The following is a 10242-nucleotide window of genomic DNA, read 5'->3' as shown; positions in this document are numbered from 1 at the left end:
TACAATTTTTTGTTTATAGCGTAGTTTATACGAATTATTTTCAAAAAAATATACGTATTTTGGAAATGTTAAGTCGGATTAGTCTAGAATCGATTAATTTTATGGAAGAAAACCTTTCAATCAGCCGTAGTCCGTAAACTTCACACATGTCGGGCTGTGATTGGAAGGACTCGTAAGAAATGGGATTCCTAAAGAATGGAACTTATCTATGATCTTATAGGAGGGGTCGACTGTAATCAACTTTTTTTTATTTATATATATTGTTTACTTAATTATTACAAGAGATCACAAAAATATTACAACTTTTTGTGTTTGCTTTTCTTACAATACAAAATTTTACCGTTTTGTAAGTTTTTTACGAAAATTTTTTTCCCTTATTCTTAAGAAACTAATCTCATAAAAAAGTAACTCTTATAGCGTCTAACTGAGATTTGTTAAACAACCACAGGTAATATAATCACTTTTACTTTTAAGACTCAGGAACATTTAAACGAGTTATGTAGTTCAGTTTTTACAATTATTACATAGCATTGTTGTGGAACTATGCACTTTGCAAATAAATTTCAAACAATTGTTGCACTTAGTAGCATACAGTAGACCCCCTATAACGCTTAGATACGTTCTATTTTATAAGAATTTTACGTTGTAGGAATCCTTAAATACATGAGCCAATCACAGCCCCACACATGTGAAGTTTACGGACTGAAGTTTAAGGTTTTCTGCTATAAAAATTAACCGATTCTAGACTAATTCGACTTAACATTTACAAAACAGGTATAATTTTTTGGGGAATAATTCGTATAAACTATGCTATAAACAAAAAATTGTAGGATTACTTATCGAGTGTGCACCGTTCGACTACGCCGTTGCTTACGCTTGTTTTCGTCGCGGAGCAGAGCACCAAACGGCGGCCGCGATTTCTGATAATTTATTTTTCTGCGAAAAATTCGCTGAACTTTGGAGACTTCATTAATATAAATAATTTTTATGGCCGTTGAATAAGAAATGTTTCTTTCACAAGAAATGTATAAAATTAGTGCTGTATTAAACTTACGGTACCTAATTTACATACTGTACAGACGATAGTAAACTCAACTTACTCGCCTAAACTCTCCATAGCGTGGCGCTGGACAGCGGAAAGTATATATGTTACCGCTAAAGCTCGGAAACTCGTTAATCTTCAGATTACCTAGCTAATCTGCAGATTAACTGGCGTGATCCGTTATGGTTGCTAACATTGTTTTATTTCTCAAATTATCTAGGTAATCTGCAAATTGCCTACTAGGCATTCGGTAAAGTGAAAATAAGATTTTTGCTGAAACAACAGCAACGTTTCTGTACGCTTAAATTAACATAATGTTTTTTATTTCATTTTCGATATCTAAAGAATCAAGTTAATACCATCAAACAATCGACAAATTAGTTTATAGAATCAATTATCAACCAATTAAAAACCATACAAAAAATCAAACGATTTAAAATATTAATACAATTAGGGAAATTATTATATAGATAACCACCTATGGAATTTCGTGACTTTGAGTATCTATCTGAACTGAGGGGACCGAGACGACTTCAACGATACCCTACTTTTGGACCGGAGACGAAAAATAATAAAGTTATCATACTTTTTCTGGAGATCGCATGATGTAATTGTGAAGTTAATGTTACCTATAATGAGTAAAATGGCAGCTCATCTCTAATTTCAGCAAACAGAAGAAAGGAAACAGTGGGGACGCACGTTCTGTCCTAACCTAACCTATTTTAATAAATTACCATAATTATAACCAACCAAATTATTAGAATAGGATAGGTTAGGTTTTAACGTGCGCCCCACTGTTTCCTTTCGTCTGTTTGTTGGAATCAGAGACGAGCCGCCATTTTACCCACCATAGGTAACATTATTTAATNCAATGTAACAGAAAAGCAATGAACCCAAGGGAGATGTCATCGAAGATGACATTATATAATAAAAAGGTATTTACTTGATTTAGACATAGAAAAACACCCGGAAATTCCATGCAACCAACTGTATGTAAGCCAACAATGCAGTCATATTTTTCGTGCCAGAGTAGCCCGCTGAACAACCGATCTACTATCAACTTTCTTGAAATCTTAGACTCCTTATTCTGAACACCGTTCCTTTGATAACAGATTATTATCTCCTTCATTCCGTGAAATTTTTTGCCTCTGATCCGGATTTTTTTAATTTTTCATCAATAACTGTTCTTGGTGTGTTCCAACTTTCCTTGTGTGGTTCTCATTCGACTCTAGGTATTTATAACAACGCGCGATTTAATGTAAACTATCTCTCTTGCGAAACAAGTCAATGTCGCTTTCGTCTCTTTTTATCTCCTGATTGTTAGCCTGTAGACCCTGTATCAAAAATAAACGGGTATTTGATACGCAGCAAAATATTGTATAACGCTTTCAGAGATTTTATCCACTAGCCGCTCGTTGGGAGCAATTTGACAAAGTACATTTTCTAAATATTTCAAAAGTAAAGAGTATTTTATGTTTTTTTATGTACGTTTCTTTTCAAAGTTATATTTAATTATAATTATATTGAAAGATTTTCAGAAAAAATCATTAAAAATATTAACACTTTTACATGTTAATAAATTTAAATATTAACATGTTCATTTACATTTTTTTTTATTTTTCTTCTTAGTTTACATATGGTAAACGGTCTTTCGCCCAACCACCCGTTAAGCTAATAAACAAAGCGACGCTCCCATTGTTCTCCCTCCTGTTTACAAATAGACAACACGGGAGGGGATTAATTTACACGGTCTTGTAAGTATTGACCCTACTCTATTAAGAGACAACCTATACAATGATAACAGCTAATTATTTCTTAGTGCAATTTTTTAGTTTTGATCATGAACAAAGTAATATTTTTCAAACTCAAAATATCATTATTTTTAATTAATTTAATAAGCCTTTGATCTAGCATAAGATGACAATTCCCAAATAATATTCGCGAGTTATTACATGTCTAATGGGCTGGCCACTTGTGTTTTTCAAAACTTCTTTACGTGTCCCACACTTAAATGTCGGTTTCTTGTAAAAAATTTTAAATGACGGCAGAATGCCCATGTGCTGTGTTGTCTCATCCTATCGATCGTTGTGGTAGAAAGTCATTAAAATCTAGAATTCTAGATTTATTGTCGATGATGCCAGTATTCAATTTCTAGTAATTTTTCAACGTATATTGTTTCGTGTTCAGATGTGGTTATAGTGACATACAACACAACTTTGTATAATTTAAAACTATTAATTTTTTAGGTGTTAGCTATTTAAATTTAATTGAAATATTCAGTGGAGATTCACTCAAAATAGTATACTTTTATACCGAATATATATTATCTACTATTTATTATTTAGTGTTTTCATTAACGTTATTTCAAGGTTATCACTCTTAACACAGTATATTTAGGTTTTGTGTTTCATAAAATATTTGATATTTTACAAGAAACTTACACTGTAGAATCTTCGGATTAATTCAAGAGTGTGCATATTCATATAGATACAGCTGCTTGCAATAATTCAAAATGTACATTACAGCAATACGTGCACCAATTTCGCTCGCCATTAACTTAACATTTAAAAAAAAATACTATAAAATTCTGTTATTCTGTATTATTGTTAATTCGTTTCAATTCTCATCCATGAGTATTAAGTTAAACAAATTGTATGAACATTGCAATAATGTCATACCGTACATAGATTACTGGAGATACCTATATAATTTAATTTTTTTATTCTATAATTTATATAAAATATGTTGGATTGCATTATAATTATATGCATACAAAAAATTTTAATAAAAGTACTAACGTTTGAAAAATTAATTTACTTAGTGTGAATAAAAAAAGTGTTTACCTAAAACACTTTCTCCATCGAATAACAGAAACTGAATTACCTGTACATAAATATAACTACACAAAGTAATCTTTATAACATAAAAATATATATAAAAATAATATTTTCAATCACATTTAAGGTTATTCGAAATTAAAATACGACTCTTTTTATGCAAATTACGTTAAATAATCGATGTTTGTGTGTGCTTGTAGGTGCTGGAAGATAGAAAAAATAGTTGGTATCAATCGACAGAAATTGAAAGCAAAAATATGACTGGTTTTATTCTGTAATTATCTTAGATATTTTAAAATTAGAATATCTCTTATAATTAAAACTTTGTATTGTTATAAGTGGAATCAAAATTATTAAATGAAGAGTAACTTACTCTGTAGATTAGAGAAACGAAATTAAAACCAAAGACAAAGTTTAAATTTTTTTATTAGTTATTTACATATTAAATTTTAATTCGATATCGATCTTTTAACGTGGATTTATTATTTACAATGCTAATTCCTGTGAGATGCGAATCACCCCTGTGGTAAATAAAAAATTTAATTGAAAAAGTAAAATTTTTGACAAAAAAAATATTCTTTAATGTAGGTGGGAAATGTATAGTTTTTAAACGAAGGAAACTGGTAAAAGTCACTTTCTTCAACGAAAGATCGACTTTCTTTTGTTTTCCCTTATTTCTTAAAAATCTTAGTCACCCTGGAAATTCTCAACCCCTCGAAAAATCCTTTTTTTTCCCTGTTCATGTGGAAAAATACAAAATGCTGATTGGTGAAAATTAGTGAGAAAGAGAAAGAATTTTGCATCATTCGAGGAGTACGCCAAAACATTCGAAGATAAAACAGACGTATTCCACATCTTGAGTATAATATAAATTTTGTTTAAAAAATTTGAATTGAAAATATGCCAATAAGAATTTCATTGACACTTTTTAAGTATTTTACAGTGATTTTAAAATAAAGTTTATTGTGAAGATAATTAATTTTTTCGGATTTATTTCTATTTAATACATATTAATTAAATAACATTTTAATTTGGATATTTTTATAATAACACTATTGTACAGAGTATTTATCAATTAATTAAAATTTTTCGACAGGCTAGGCATGTCCTTTCTTAAAATCCAATTATTAGCTAGGTTGAGGCCGAAGTTTTAGACGCGAAAACGTGTACGTCAGACGTTTACGTTTTATAAATCTTGTATCTCTGTCGGTATGAAATATAACATATTTAAAATGTATAGGAATTGAATAAGACAAAGAACAATTAATATACAAACACACAAACAAGAATAATAATAATGATAATAATTAAAATGTTTAATTTAAATGATTATCGAAACGGTTATTGAATAAATGGATTGAAATATTAGAAAATGTCAAACAAACAAAATCAATGGATAAATAGAAAAATTTCGTTAAACTAAAGTATGTACCAAAGTTATTTAAAAAAATTAAAAAACTACTAAGAAGTAGAGTTAATCTTTTTAATTATAGCAGAGGCCGCAGAGAAATAATGGCATGTGCAAACGGACAGATACATGCGAGAAAAAATTTAATAAAATATAGCAATATTATTGCAGTGATAGTGCAGATATATAAAAACATCGATGGAAATGTTTTCTTTTAATAGATAGTATATTGGCTGCAGAGAAACGTGACTACTAATACATTTATTTACACCACCAAAAACTACTTGTAAGACACTTTACCATCATTAACTAATATAAATGTTTATCAAAGAATATTGGTTTTATATCAGTTGGTGGGTCACTTGATCATATTAAAGTAGTAAATTACTGATTATAGTAAAATGTAATCAAACTGAAACAAAATAAAGTTACGAACAATTGATTGTAATACTAATAATTCATTTAAGCTTTTTTAACATCATTTCTATGATTTGAAAGTTTTCTCATATAGTTTCAACAATTATAAATGACACATTTCTTGTGAAACAAATAAATTCATATACAGCGGAAACTGGCACCTGCATTCGATGGGCACCTGTAAAACCTGACACAGGAAAACCACCTGCATTCGATGGGCACCTGTCAAAACGGGCAAAAATTTCTGGCACGTAATTCTTCATCCATGGAGCCTTCGTAAGTTTAAGTTACCTGTATTAAACGACCACGTGTGTAACGCGACCGCGGGCATCGATTTCTGGTCCGAAACAACATACATTTCTTGCAACAAAGGAAATTCATTTCAGTTTGTTGGGAAACGTCCGAAATGCAAAGTGCTGTCGTTAGAAGATAGTATTAAAAGTTATCACAACAGCAATTAGCGGCGAAGTTTAATTGTGGGAAAACTAAATTTATTTTTCCCTAGACCTACAGTTCCTTGGAGGTGTAAAATATTGTAATTGCTCCGCGATTGTAATGAAATCGTATAATGAAAAAAAAATAAAATCGTTTTACTATTAATTAATAATTTTTCTTATTGTACTTAATTAATTAAAAAAATATTAATATTTTAATAATACAGTATTTTTAGAGTTAAAATAAGATTAAACTAACGAATATCACAACCAAATTGATGTAGAGATACGACGCGCTTGTATATCGACTTGTATATCGATGACGTAGTACACGTAACTGAGGAAAGAACGAAAAGAACCGAGTCGAATTAATTAAGTCGGAAAAAAGAAAGTGTGCATTATAATCGAGAAAATGCGAGTAGTGTGTTATTGTAACTATTCTAAAATGGAAATGGCTTAATCTTTTAAAAAAAATGTTGTGTACTAATTTTAGCATTCTAAAAGATTATTATCCATGACTTGCGTGTATAAATATAATTAAGATTATATAAAATACGCATTTTCTATTAATAGCACTAAATGATGAACAATTTTAACGTTACTAAAATTTATTATCCATTAAATTTAGTCTTTCGAGTCTGTGCAGAGAAAAAATGCATTAGTATATTACACACCTATAATCATTATAAACTTTCATAGTAAGTGGATAAGTCCATTAAAGGCTTTTAAAGTAAGTCAATATCATGTAATTAGATAATAACTAAGTAAAAGCGTTTTATCTTTACGTTCATTGCAAAATAAAGATAGGAAATTTATAAACGTCAGCACGAATATACTCCATTATTTTCACAGAAGAACCGAAGAAGTAATAACAGCAATCAATAATATAATCTAACATGTCATCGTCTTCAGATAAATCTTTTTGCTTGGCGTATATCTTATTCCCAATATTAAATTCAGCAAAATTATTCGGTTTAGACATCTGCATCCCTTGTCAGTGCATCAAGCAGGAAACAGAAGAACGAAGAACGAACATTTTATCATTTTTATATAATATTTATAATAGTTTAGTTGAAATATTTCTTTGGACTGTAGTATTTGTGTGCTTCATAAGAATTAACGTACCCGATATTTACGCTTTACGAGTACTTCATATCTTCAATGACTATGCATTACCAGCAGCAGTAATAACATTTATTTTTATCGAGTATGTTGCCGGACAATTTACACTATTAAAACGGAATAAACTTTCATTTCATTGTGTGAAAAGCAGTTACTATGAAGAACTGCAGAATGTCAGCGCGATGCATAAATATTTATTAGTAGATTTCTTTATAATGATGGGAATATTTACTGTGTTTTCCATCGTATCGTACTTTTCTTTATTTCGTGAAATTAAACGACAAAACGGTACAGACACAGAAGCATTTATTTCTACCGTGTTTCATACAGTATCGATGATTTATTGTGTTGGTCAAATTTTCTCCTTACTTTTAATATTTAGAGTCACATTACTGCTGATTGGTGAAAGATGTATTAGACTTTCTGAAGAGTTAAGTGAACTAAAAGTAAGAAGCATATCACTAAAGGAAAAAGTAGTAGAAATGATCGAAAAACACGTAGAAATTTGGGAATTTTTCGAAGCTTTTAACGAAAAATGGAAAATTCTTTCTCCTTTTGTTTACACTCATTTGGTTTACATCACTTCTTTCGTGTTGTATGCTGGATTGTTTGTGAAGATGGAATTCTATTTACGTATTGTCATCTCGTGTGTTTCTGTAGTTTCGTTGTTTTCATTTGTTGCAGTGTGTTGGAAATTGTCTGCTTTTACTTCGTTGGTTAGTACAAATTTAAAGTATCACATACTTTTATATATTATTTTATAATAAATAATACATATTGTAATCTTAAATAGTCGAAATCAATATACATTTTAAAGTTTACTATCTTATTTTTTAATGTAGAAAATGTGATATAAGTTTTTAAATAAGCATAGTTTTTATAAATAATTTAAAAATTATAAAACGATATGTGAAATGTGATAATTACTAATTTTCATTTTGTTTTGAGATAAATATAATTAAATAGCACGATTTTTTATAATTTCGCTTCATTTACTTTGTTAAATCACATGTTTCTGATTTTAACATCAAATTTATTTATTTAGTTGTACGACGATTTTATTTCTATTGAAAAAGTATTTCCTGCAGATTTATCACCATTATTCCTATTAAAGGTAAGTTTATTTTTATAATTTTTGAATTTAAATTTGTTTACTGAAAAGGTTTTGCATAAGGTATCAAAATTAAGTTAATATTCTTCAGAGTTTTGGGTAGGAGCGCAAGTAGCTACATTAGCATTTTTAATTATGATCCAAAGTAAAATATTTTCATTACAAATTATTTTAATTATGATCATGAAATTTTTCATTTTAGATACTCAATTTTATGAAAAGATATGGAAGAAATCCATTAGGAATTACGGTAGGAGGCTTCTTTTACGTCAAAAGAAATTTCGTAATAAGGGTGAGTAATATTATAAAATATCATTGTGAATTTAAACACATATATAAAAATTGCTTTACTTATTAGGTGATTAGCGGACTTTACTCGACATTGTCTTCGTTGATTCAAGTGAGTGGTGTGATGAATAAAGAAAAATTATGCAATGCAAATCTTAGCAGTAAAAATGTGTTTAACAGTACTTTGAAATAGATAAGTAGTGTTTTCCTTTGGAAACATAAAATATTTACCTAAATATTTGTAAATGTATTGTCTACAATTGTATCAAGTAATTAAGATGTAGTCACTTATTGAAAAAAATAGTAGTACGTGTAAAACTATTTCTAGAATTTTTAACTTCAAAATGCAAATATATTCCGAATGGATATGAAAATTGTACCTCTTTACCTCAAATCAGTACATTTGCAACTTGTATTGTAAGTTTTCAAAGCACAATCTATACAAAATCCGTCATATTTTCGGTTAGCAATCTAACTGTGCTCATCTGCTACAGTTCATTCCAAGAACAATTTACAGAAAATATAAAAAAAAAAAACACTTTAAAATACATTATATTATTAACTGTGAGAGGCAGCAGAATTTGCTGAAGAGCAGTCTATCATCTGGTTAAACAGATACTCGTACAATAACAAAAAGTGTTAAAACTATTAGGTGCAAGACTCTAAAAAGCCATAAAACACAACCGCTAGATAGAATTAACTAGTAACAAGATAAGCACTGGATGATCTAACAGTTAATCCCAAAAACTTTTGGTTCATAACTAGTAGAAATAATTATCATTTTTGTAATTAGCTATTTTCTGATTTCTTTACAGTAAGTAAAGATTTTTTTTTTATTTTCTGGAATTAAAGTTACTATTTTTCAAGTTTAATAAGACGTAAATTAAATAAAACGCGACATTCCTTAAATCAAATTAATATTTTTTGAAAGTAAATAAAGCAGTTTTGTAATTATATTTACTTAAAGTGAAGATAAGTTGTATATTTTTTTAGAATGATATATTATATTTTCCTATAAGTGTCACTTTTTAGAATGTAACTTTTATTTTCTAAATAAAGTTACTTTTCTGCAATAAAATTTTTTCATCTGAACATTTTCTCACTGTAGAATTTGTTTCTAGAGTTTAAGTTGCATTTTCAGAAAAACTACGATTACCTTTTAAATACGCAATTCATTTTTTATGAAAATGATTTTAAATTTTATGAAATTAAATGATTTGCGTTTGTAATTCTTTACGCCCAATTTAGTTTTACTTCAATCAAATGAACACTTTCTAAAACTAGTGTTTCACTATCAGAAAATTATTTTTTTAATCAAAATGAATAAAAAATTTGTCTGTAATTTATATTACGTTTTCTAATCAAACATAATTTTTATAAATATCACTCAGTTTTGTAAAAATAAGTATTTATTTTTGTAGATACGAAGACTAAATTTAGAAAACCGCAATATCTTTATTTTATACTTTTAAAAATAGGGTTGGTTCTGCAGTCTGTTACCAAAGTATAAAAACATCATATATTTTGTTTTTTAAATTTTATTTTGATACTATTACTAGAAATATTAATTATTCTTTATCATT

The 10242-nt window shown here is 28.5% G+C and overlaps 1 long non-coding RNA gene across 1 annotated transcript; it reads left to right on the top strand.

Annotated features, from left to right (window-relative positions):
* Nucleotides 1-4082: 4082 nt before the first annotated feature.
* On the top strand, nucleotides 4083-9550 carry LOC111627388. Its single transcript, XR_002756992.1, has 4 exons — nucleotides 4083-4153; nucleotides 8306-8374; nucleotides 8574-8663; nucleotides 8730-9550. It is a non-coding gene; the product is annotated as an uncharacterized LOC111627388 (long non-coding RNA).
* The last annotated feature ends 692 nt before the right edge of the window (nucleotides 9551-10242 follow it).

This window comes from Centruroides sculpturatus, unplaced genomic scaffold (assembly GCF_000671375.1).
Source record: "Centruroides sculpturatus isolate CEXI.00-Female unplaced genomic scaffold, Cexi_2.0 scaffold378, whole genome shotgun sequence".
Lineage (NCBI taxonomy): Eukaryota > Metazoa > Arthropoda > Arachnida > Scorpiones > Buthidae > Centruroides > Centruroides sculpturatus.
The sequence above is the reverse complement of the archived record's forward strand: the minus strand, read 5'-3'. Positions and strand labels throughout refer to the sequence as shown.